Raw genomic sequence first — 10411 nt, 5'->3', positions numbered from 1 at the left:
GATATTTAATATGATACTAGTAGAGTGCCCGTGCGTTGCTACGGGCTCATAATATGATCATGTAGACACAAAAATATCATCTTGATGGTCAATTTTAATAACAGTCACAAAGAAGATTGTATCCTGATTGATATTTTTTTAAACAAACCCTGTTTATTATTTACTCCCTTTGGTTCATTGATTTGAAGATGCAATCAAAGTTACCTTGTACCCTCATATCGTGTGGCATCAACTCATGGAGACGCCTTTCATGATTATGGTTCTACCCATGGCTCAAATTAGACATGTATGGATCGGATGTTCTAAATACATTGTAGGGTCTCATCCATGGAATATGAACATTTTTTTACTTATAAAACCAGAAAATTGGAAACATGACTTGCCACTCATGGATGGTGAATTCGACGATATTCGTAGAATATGGTGAGGGTCTGCAACACAAAGAACTCCTCCATGCTCTAAATAAATTGTAGGGTTTCACATGTACAAGGGTATATAATTCAGTAGAAAAAAAAGGAAAACCAATTTTAAATGTTGGACATAAACTTTTAACAAGGTCTCCCAACAGTATTGACAACAAACTACATGTATATTGTTACATCAAAACGGAAGTCAAATGCAAGCATCTATAAATGTACATAGCAGCACCCTCATATAGCAATATGGCATGTACAACAAGTGTCGTTTCACAACTAAAATTTCCTTATATGTTCATAGGGAGTTATGTTTGGGATCCAAATACCAATTCAGAACAGGGACCATTTACCAGCTCAAAGCATGGAATCGATTGGCTTTCAAACTTAAATGAAATTCTGCACGTATTTTTTGCTATACATAGAATCTCAAACATTAAGCCAGGAAATACAGTCAAGCTCAAGTGGGGATTAGTAACGCTGACTGGACTGCTTAATCATACTCCAAATTGTAGCTTTGTTTGTCTCCGTGTTTCAGAGAGCCCTTTTAGGCCAAAACTCCAAAAGGTATTGGAACAACAGCACAAAAGGTTAATACCACAAAGCATGAACCTTTTTATACTTGTAGCACCAGAAAACATGACTTGCAGCTCATGGATGGTGAACTCAGAGGATATTTGCAGAATATGCTGAGTGTTGTCAGCACAAACGAGCTCCCTCGGGACCCTTTGTCATCCATCGAATATTTACCATACTGGAATCGGAATGGCCTTCTAGTTATCAAGACTTTATTTGTTCCATTGATGACACTACTGTAAGGAAGGAAATAGAGAAAACATGGTAAACAAATTCAGACAATGATATTAGGAAAGAGAGAAATTGTGATTTTTCCCGCATCCTTTGTATTTTCGGGTGAACTAAAATAATATTTGAACATATATCTAAATAAATATATAATAGTATAATTATAATAGTAAAATTCTTAAAACAGAAAGATCTGAAGGAAAAAAGGAAGGCCGGCCTGAACTTGCACCATCAGTTTAAATGGGCGTGATACCCCAGAAACTGCAGTCCACTATCATTGCTTGTTTGCTCTAGAGCATATGGACAGAGCACAATATATATGTGTTTAATGACCACAAGTTAACAACCAGACAAATCCAAGGTGGCGTCTAATCTTCGTGTTTGCGCTTATCGTGCTAAGGATGTCCAAAAGCCGCACTGCAACCACGAGCGTAAATTATACTCTGCCGCCTAATTTAGGCGTTTCTTCATTCGCACAAATATAAAATTTGAATAATTCGCACAGGCCCCGAACCTTCTGCATTCCTTAATTTAATGTTCAGGTGAGCAAAATGCATGTTGTAGTTTCCCTAAAAAAAGTTTGAATGGGAGCGACTGTTGCTACAGTCACATTAGCAGAAGGAATAGAGGAATCTACAGTGTTATCCTTGAGATCAATATTGTTCATATAAATAAATCTATAGACTGTAAAAAAACTAAATGGTGATACTTATCGACAGTACCTCTTTAGTATATGCGAGAGCCTGAGTGCAACTTCACGTTAGTAGTCGCTGAGAGTAGCATGTACTATTGCAGTGCTCGTCTGCTCGAGATGAAACTGCGCCTATTAGCATGTATTATTGCAGTGCCCACTCTATGTCATTTGCATACTCAGAGGACCACCACCAGTGTTGCCTTTGAACTAGCTGGGGTTGAGCATAACACCTCACATGATGTCCAATTTTGTACCTGAAAGTAGAGCAGCTGCACAATTCTTAGTGTGGCGGTGTCTGTGACGATGATCAAGTGACTGTAGCTGAACGATAAGTCTGCACTTGACGGTGAAACATTTGACCTCCACCTTCTCCCCGACGGTGAAGAACTTGTTGATCTCTGCTGCCGGTGGCATCCTTTGATGTTGCCCTCAGGTCTAAGTGGAATGGCGTATCGTCAGTGTTGTCGGATACCTCCTGCATTTTTGTTTTGATTTGCTCGCTTTAAGGAACAGATTTATACCTCCTCCATCAATGAAACACACAAGCTGGAAAAGCAGGGAAAGCTTAGCAGTTAGCACAACTTCCTTCAGAGTCCATGTGGTGTCAGCATTATATGCAAATCCAAAAGCTGAAAATAACAATATGATCATGTCAGAGATCTTTATAATCAAAAGTATCTAAATATGTTGTCTGTATAATGCAGCCAGGGGCTAAACTAACATGAGCAGAAAATTTGTAAGAATGCACCTTCACATTCAAAAAATCCCCGAATCACAGATCCAGTTATGCATATATTTTTCTCGCATTCTGTAAACTTTAATTCCTGTTTGTTTAAACAAGCAAATGTGAAGGGAGATCATCAGACCAAACATCTTAAACATCTAGATGACAAATAGAAGCTATAAGAGGCTGTACCTGATGTACAACAATCCTTCTTAAACAGATCTGTACCTGATGTACAACATCTAGATGACAAATAGAAGCTATAAGAAGCTATAAGGTTGACCAATAATTCTTGCCCGCTCCACAGATCTGTAGCACTGCTAAACTATTGCTACAATTGAAACCTCTATTCTTTTCGTTTTAGTTGATTTTCAAAGCAAGCCGGTTGAAAGTGTAGCTTCGAGATTCCAGCTCTACATGGACCAAGTAAACCAAAGTAAGCTAGCTATGACAAAGCTACTTTTAAATTTGACTCTCTGTCATGTCTGAATTACAGATATTTTCACCATCTTATCAAACTAAGTAAATACATCTGCGACAATGCTACTTTCTCAATACTTGAGCCAAGAAGATACATTGTGATATCAGAGAAATAACATTAACCATCCACTCCGCCATAGGATTATATTGAAATCGTAAACCCAAGAGCACCACCAAAGCAAGCAACTCCCAGAAACGACTCCGCCTGTCTGATGTCTAGTCCTGCAGCTGCACGTCATGACCGCTGCCAGCGATGGAGACACGTCCATCGTCATCATCTCCACCTGAGGCGTCTCCTTCCTCCTCCGTGCGGGTTATCGCTTACAAGTCTCCCCCTCCTGCCTCCCTCTCCTCCGCAGCCGCCGCACGAGGCCAGGTGATCGTTGTCAGCTTCATGGGTGATAGGGGCAGGGACCCGCCACCCATTCCGGAATCACGGCGATTTCCAGGGAGTGCTTGGCTTCCCTGCTGTCCATTCATACGGCTCTGCATCGCAACCACTATCATCAATGGAGCCACAACCGTTGTCCTCTCCGTCTCAGGCTCAGACATACATGAGCTAGATAAATCCTTATTACTCTCCACAAGCAACGTTGTCAATGGCAAATATAGGAGCAAGCTATATCACAAATTATTCTCAGGAGCTAGTTAAGTTACCAACAATAATTTATTATTAACCTCAAGCACTACTTCAATTCAAAGAACATAAAAATGAGGAAAATCTGAACAAACATAACCATTTGGATTTTGGACACTGCTGAGATCAATATTCAGATATCTTAATGTTTAAAAAAGCCTATCAATGCTTTTGGAATAGTTATGATCGGAATGGGCCATTTGTTCTGAGATTTGACAAATACGCAGTATATTCTCATATGGCAACCTGTACATGAACACCAACCTGCTGAGACCAAAATTTTTTGCGAACGTACTTGCTGAATAATATATAGTCCGAAATAGTGTATCTCGGTCTTTTGTCAGTAACATCTAAGATTTCGTAAGCTCTAACAGTAAAAGACCATCAAGTGCAAGAATTGGAACATGGAAGAAGCTTATGTGGGCATGATGCCATCGGGTCGTATGCCAAGATCGTGGTTGTAGAGCTCCCTCTATCTCCCTTGCCAAGCTCTCCCTCCGACCAGCAGTAGAACAACTGCTCCTGCTGCTTTTGAACTCTCCTCGGAGTAAACGCGGGAACTGAGATTGAATGTGGATGAAGTGATCACCTTGAAGATGCGTGGCTTGAGGTGCTTGGAGCAGATCCATCACGCGCGTGCCCCTCTACTCCTACGGCTTCATCAAGATGAAGAGGCTAGAGAGAAGGAGCGACAGAGGTCGTCCCCCTCTCCCTCCGCTGGCAGACCCAAACCATCAGCTAGAATGCGGCTAGGGCGCGGGGAGGCCATGCCATCACGGATCAACAGCAAGAACGCAGGCCCTCACAAGTTGTAAGCGCCCCTGACCACCACGTCAGCATGGTTGAGAAGAGATGGATCTGGGCAGTGGTTTCCGGTGACGAGCGAAATAGAAGTTGCTTGTACCCATAGTAGCTGTGGCGGCAACGGCCATCACAATGAAATATAATCAATGCGTGTCGTCCTGAGTTCCTGAAAGTTTTCACCTGGATTTTCCTGGACCAATGAAGCAAAAACATGCACAATTTCTCAAACAAGGATAGATGAAGTGTGTGAATCAGATGCAGTATTAAATACAACAAAAAATAGCACTGTCATCAAAGGATTCACTTACAATCGAAAGAAGAAGCAGCGGCACGATTTTTCTTGTCTCCGTCAGATCTGGACCAGATACCTGCACCATAAAAATACTAAGAAAATGATGGCATAAGAAGATTACCCAGCAATAGAAAAGCAAACTAAATGTAGACGACTGTATCTTTATTGTTAAGATTCATTTAACAGGAATTTCCCGACCATCATGTAAATGAATTGCAAGAAATTTTTCCTGATATTTAATGTAGAAAGCTAACGTTAAATTATATGTTGTGCCATGAACTTATTACAATTTCCTTGATGTACCTGTATCATGCGATCCATGAGATTCATGGCCTAGTGATCACTAACCATGCCAGTCATCTGCTCCTGGGAGGTAACCCACCCATTGCCATTCCGTAACCCTCTGAATGCAGTTTTTCTCCTCCTAGCATTGACATGGAGATGAGCATGAGTCATATTGTTTAATTCTTTAAATGGTTCACGCTTAACTTTCCAACACAAAACGAAGAAAAGATATATTTGTAAAATTGTGAAATAAACATGCTCGCCAACACTACAGATAATACTACCATGGTAGCCAGGAATCATAATACTACCATGGCAGACAGTTCACGTTTTGTTGAGTACATACATGATACTACCAGGTCAGAACCTACAGACGCAGGATCATTGATCTGTACTATTCAACAACACTGACAACAATCGCAACCCGAAAATTAAGTGGCTTGAAACTGGCAACCCAACCCATGAATAAAGCGGCATCGATCTGGAACGTAAGACAAACAGTGCATTGCAGATGCAGTTTCAGCATAGATAAGCATAAGTAGCATATATTAAAAATGTATTTAAAAAGGCTTGTGTTCAGTTGGACATGAATAGCCTCATGATTCCTGAGTCAGATGAACAAAGCAAAATCAAACCAGCACGAGGATAGGAGATCCCACATTGCCCAATTTCTACAATCGGCATCACCACACTTGTAAACAAGATAACAGATTTACTAATTCCAGCGCATCAATTTCTACATAAACAAAATTACCACATAATGAGATCCACGTCACTGGAGTTAAATTACGCAAATTTGCATAACACTCACGGGTAGAGGATAGCCATCAGTCGTAGTAGTATTGGAGGTTGTGGCCGTACTTGCTTCTGTTTCTGTATGAATAGTTAGGATCAACGACAGAAACAAGTCAGGCAGACGAGTCGACGACTGAACCAAAAAAACTGTAATTGTTGAAAAAATTGCTTCTACCAAGTTCTACTCCCTCCATTCCTAAATATAGGTCTTTTTAGTGATTTGAATATGGACTACATACGGATAAATGTAGACATATTCTAGAGTGTAGATTCACTCATTTTTCTTCGTACGTAGTCCATATTAGAATTCCGAAAAAGACATATATTTAGAAACGGAGGGAGTAGCATGTTAGCCAAAATCTTGTTACATGAGAAACACTAATAACTGGGTCAAATTTATGGGAAAATGGCTTCAACAAATGCTTCTGCATCAAAAGGTTGGAGATCTTCCACCCCTTCGCCGACACCAACAAACTTGGCTGGAACTCCAAGTTCGTCTATGAACACTCACCTGAGACAGGATTCAGGTCAGCAAGTTTAGTTGTCGTATATTTAAGATCCAGGACTGGAATTTGTATCTGTTACAATAAAGGACTGGAAATCGCCCGTAACACACAGCCAACACGAGCAGTCCCGTCTAATTTCGTTAGGATGAATCCTTTGATTCCAACAACCTGGTATGAACCCCAAGAAAGTCCCTCATTATTAGTATCCAATAGAAACATAGCTGATGAATCAAGCATCAGAACAGCAGAGTGGCAATTACATCGTTGAACTCCTTCGCTTGCTGTAGCATATTTAATCCAGTTGTGCCATGCAGAACCAGCAAGATCTCCTGAAGAGAATGGAATACACAATAGAACTTACCTCAAAAGACTGAACAAGCAAAACACAAAATATTGATGAGATCTGTTTGTGCACTTTCTGAATTTGCTAGGTACTATGCAAAAAAAATTGAACTAATATGTCAGAAAGTTAAAATGTTTTTAATATATCCGTGTTACCTGCTGAAGGGGAGGGCACTGCCTTCAGAACTTGTGTAGCATCACCATCAGTCACATGCAAGCGAAGATAGGATTAACGATTTTGTAATCCTAAAGGAGGCACTGCTGGCATTGCTAGCTCCCACCATCAATTTTCTTGCTATTTTTTTGGTGGGTTTTAGCGGCAACTGGGGGAGGCATACAAAACCACAACTAAATAAGATCAATGCACCATGGCCAACACTTGTTAACTGATTACCTAGTGATACACAAGAGAATAGTTAAACCAAACCAGGCATTACATATTTGGTCACAGTACATCGAGGGTAACATCCATATGAATAGATGGAAACTTACGTACTTCCTCCTCTTGGTTCCAATCATCATCGTCGTCAAACTTGATATTATGCAGAGCGAGAATATATGAGTTAAACTTGACAATATAGATGACAACTAAGTTATGCATCAGCTGGTCTATCCATTTCATATTTGTTGATGTGAAGGAGCACACATACAATACACAATTTTACCAAAATGATGAACCTTTTAAAACCCAATTTTCTACCCCCAAAGAAAACCTCAGTGCATATAAAGTTCTAAGGTACTAACCCATCATCAGAACTTTCTTCCTCTTCCACTTCCTTGAATTCCTCATATCAACATCCTTTTCAGTCTTCTCCTCTCCATCCTACAAGTACCAAGTCTATCAGCATTGTGGCATAACCTCACTATTTCTATAACATCAAACAGAGTTGTAAGTCTTCAAGCCACTAATAAAATATCTACAATAGAAAGATGCTTTCCAGATTGATTTCAACTTTCCTACAACTTGAAATATAACTAAAAGGTAATTATGGCTTTGCCATGTGCTTCCCTTCAAGTTTCTCAAATACTTTAAATGACTGATCACAAAGCTGACCTCCTGCCCACAAAGGAAAAAAGACATATGCAAGTGAATCAAGCCGAGCTCCTGCCCACGTAGTCGAACCCCTGGATGCTTGCGTTAATGGAGCAGAAGATGTGCGCTCACCTGAAGGCTGCTGGAGGGGCTCGATGGGAATGGCAGCTTCCAGAACCAGAGCGCGGCAGGTCCAAAACTCAAGGGGCCAACACGGGCGACGTCGCTGACACCAGCACCTTGCCCCGAGTTGTGGTCACGGTCTCCGGCGCCGGCACAAACATCGGCATCTCACCCTCATTGCAGTCACTGTCATCGGTGCGATGCCCCGCCCTTGGCTGCTGTAGAACTGAATAAATTACATGTAATTTTTTTGAGGGAATAAGTTACATGTAATTTGAATTAGTAGAGACAGAGACAAGATGATGTCCGTCCCAGCCCGTACTGCACTGGTGTTCGAACCACCCTGCCCTGGGGTTTGGCGTAGACCTCCAGGCCCAGAAAAACACAATGATCAGAAGGATTGGTAGATTCCAACACAGTAACCAGCATCTGAAGACACAGCAACAGTAAACTATTTCTGAAGACACAATTCAGGAGTTTCTCCACTTTACTTGAAAAAACATACAAACAGAGCACCTCCGCCATGAGCATGTCCACACAGTTCAAGAAAGACATATCCTAGCTCTACCTTTATAACATGGTAATATAGCACAATCCCCGTCATATAAAATGATATGTATAGGCTGCTAGGAGAAAGCAAATATATCAGTTCCGACCTAACAAACCTCTTTCCAACTTGCTCTAATTCTTATTGAGTCTGACTAACTATGAAGAAACGGGATCAAAAGAAGAAGAAAATACTGCCAAATTTTGACTGTCTGAACTATCTCCAACACGCTGTTTTTCACCGCAAAAATAGGAAGCACTTTGTACGCAGAACATTACCGAATCACCTTGAATTGAACAGAACCATCAAAACTGAAACCCTCCAAAGCAGCAAGGTTCAGAACACGGTACCAATATCAACAGAACATACAAGGAGAAATCACCGAGACTAAGACCTCGACATCGACGGAAGGAGCACCTGAAATGAATCAAACGAAGAACAGTGAATCAGGGGCGCGAGATTGGAACCGATTACGAATACAATACCTGCGACTTACCCGACGACGAGAGGTGGAAGAGAGGAGAGGAGAGGATCCAGCCAAGGAGCCGCCGGTCTTGACAGGGGAAGGCCGCGCCGACGCCATCGACGCAGATGAGCAGCGCGCGGCTTGCCCCCACGGGTCCCGATGCCAACGGGAACAGGGACCTGGCCGACTCAACTCCATCATCCCGGACACGGCGTGCCCGGATGGCCGCCGGGTGGCGCGGTGGGGCATGGCTTCCACAACAGCGATTCATGTAGAGATGGAAGACGGGGCGCGGCAGCGGAGCTGGGAGAGATAGAAGCCCGCGGGGCGGCCGGGGGAGGGAGTGCGGCGGCGGCCCGTGATGCCAAAAGAGGAAACGTGAGGCGGGATGCCTTGACGTACGGGAAGAGACCCCTCGCACACCGTGGGTGGGTTCCTCATCGGCGCCGTGCTCCAGAGGCCGTGGCGGCGCCGGACGCAGCGGCGGGGCGAGGAGGAGGCCGGCCGTCGGGGAGGTAGGAGCTCCTCGTCGGGGAGGGAGCAACAGGGGCGCGCGGGAGCGGGCGACCCGCGGGCGGCGGCCGGGCGTAGGTCTTTCTTCCATACTGATTTTTTTCAGGTTAACCGTCGTAGATTTTTTTCAGGCGCGAGTTTTTTTCAATGAACCGGAGGGTTTAGCACTGGACATAGTGGGAGCATACTGATTTTTATTTCCTAGTTCGAGGGCGGAGGTGGGAATCAAGGGGACGCGGGAGGTGGGATGGAGGACGAAAAAAACATACGGTATCTACCTGTCATTCCAAGTAAATTTGTATGTGACAAACTCTAAACCTTCAAATAAACATTTTGTTTTGTATACTCGAATAGCTCATGTATAAACTAGGGTTGTCAGTATCCTCCATGCTAGGCGGGTTATTCTCAAGAGGGGTGGACTCCGCTCCTCATTCATGAGAAAATGGCTGGTCACCGGGATGCCCAGTCCCATACTCAAATCAAATCAAAATAATTGCAAACAAAACTCCCCCAGGTTTGTTATTAGTTGGAGGCACCTGTTGTTTCGGGCAAGCCATGGATTGATGCTTGTTGGTGGTGGGGGAGTATAAACTTTACCATTCTGCGTGGGAACCGCCTATAATGTGTGTAGCATGGAAGATATCGAGATCTCTCGGTTGTTATGTTGACAATGAAAGTATACCACTCAAAATATTATTCATATCTATTTCAAAATCGAGCTCTAGCACCTCTACAAATCCATGCTTCCCTCTGCGAAGGTCCTACCCATTTACTTTTATGTTGAGTCATCATCCTCTTATTAGTAAGCACCATTTGGAGAGCACCGCTGTCATTTGCATATATTACTGTTAGTTTACATTGAGTATGACTGTGACTAGATCTCTTTTATCATGAATTACAATGTCTAGTTAGTCCTTGATCTTTAGAGGTGCTCTGCATTTATGTTTTGCGGT

General features: G+C 42.6%; 2 long non-coding RNA genes across 14 annotated transcripts; both read right to left on the bottom strand.

The window, feature by feature from the left end:
- Positions 1-823: 823 nt before the first annotated feature.
- LOC125535265 lies at positions 824-7514 on the bottom strand. Of its 13 annotated transcripts, none has more exons than XR_007294613.1 (11): positions 6933-7514; positions 6695-6763; positions 6440-6602; positions 5945-6006; positions 5152-5272; positions 4865-4940; positions 3239-4746; positions 2278-2457; positions 1940-2165; positions 1732-1850; positions 1435-1634 (listed from the first exon to the last, which is right to left on the bottom strand). It is a non-coding gene; the product is annotated as an uncharacterized LOC125535265 (long non-coding RNA). The 13 variants fall into 13 exon arrangements; XR_007294614.1 differs by lacking the exon at positions 1732-1850 and having other exon boundaries at positions 6933-7099; positions 7214-7512; XR_007294610.1 differs by lacking the exon at positions 1732-1850 and having other exon boundaries at positions 6933-7170; positions 7269-7512.
- Positions 7515-7519: 5 nt separating this feature from the next.
- Positions 7520-9495, bottom strand: LOC125535266. Its single transcript, XR_007294621.1, has 3 exons — positions 8976-9495; positions 7942-8896; positions 7520-7599 (listed from the first exon to the last, which is right to left on the bottom strand). It is a non-coding gene; the product is annotated as an uncharacterized LOC125535266 (long non-coding RNA).
- Between the last annotated feature and the right edge of the window lie 916 nt (positions 9496-10411).

This window comes from Triticum urartu, chromosome 2, assembly GCF_003073215.2.
Source record: "Triticum urartu cultivar G1812 chromosome 2, Tu2.1, whole genome shotgun sequence".
In the NCBI taxonomy this organism is placed as follows: Eukaryota; Viridiplantae; Streptophyta; class Magnoliopsida; order Poales; family Poaceae; genus Triticum; species Triticum urartu.
Note: the sequence above shows the minus strand (reverse complement) of the source record. Positions and strands in the feature narration are given on the sequence as shown.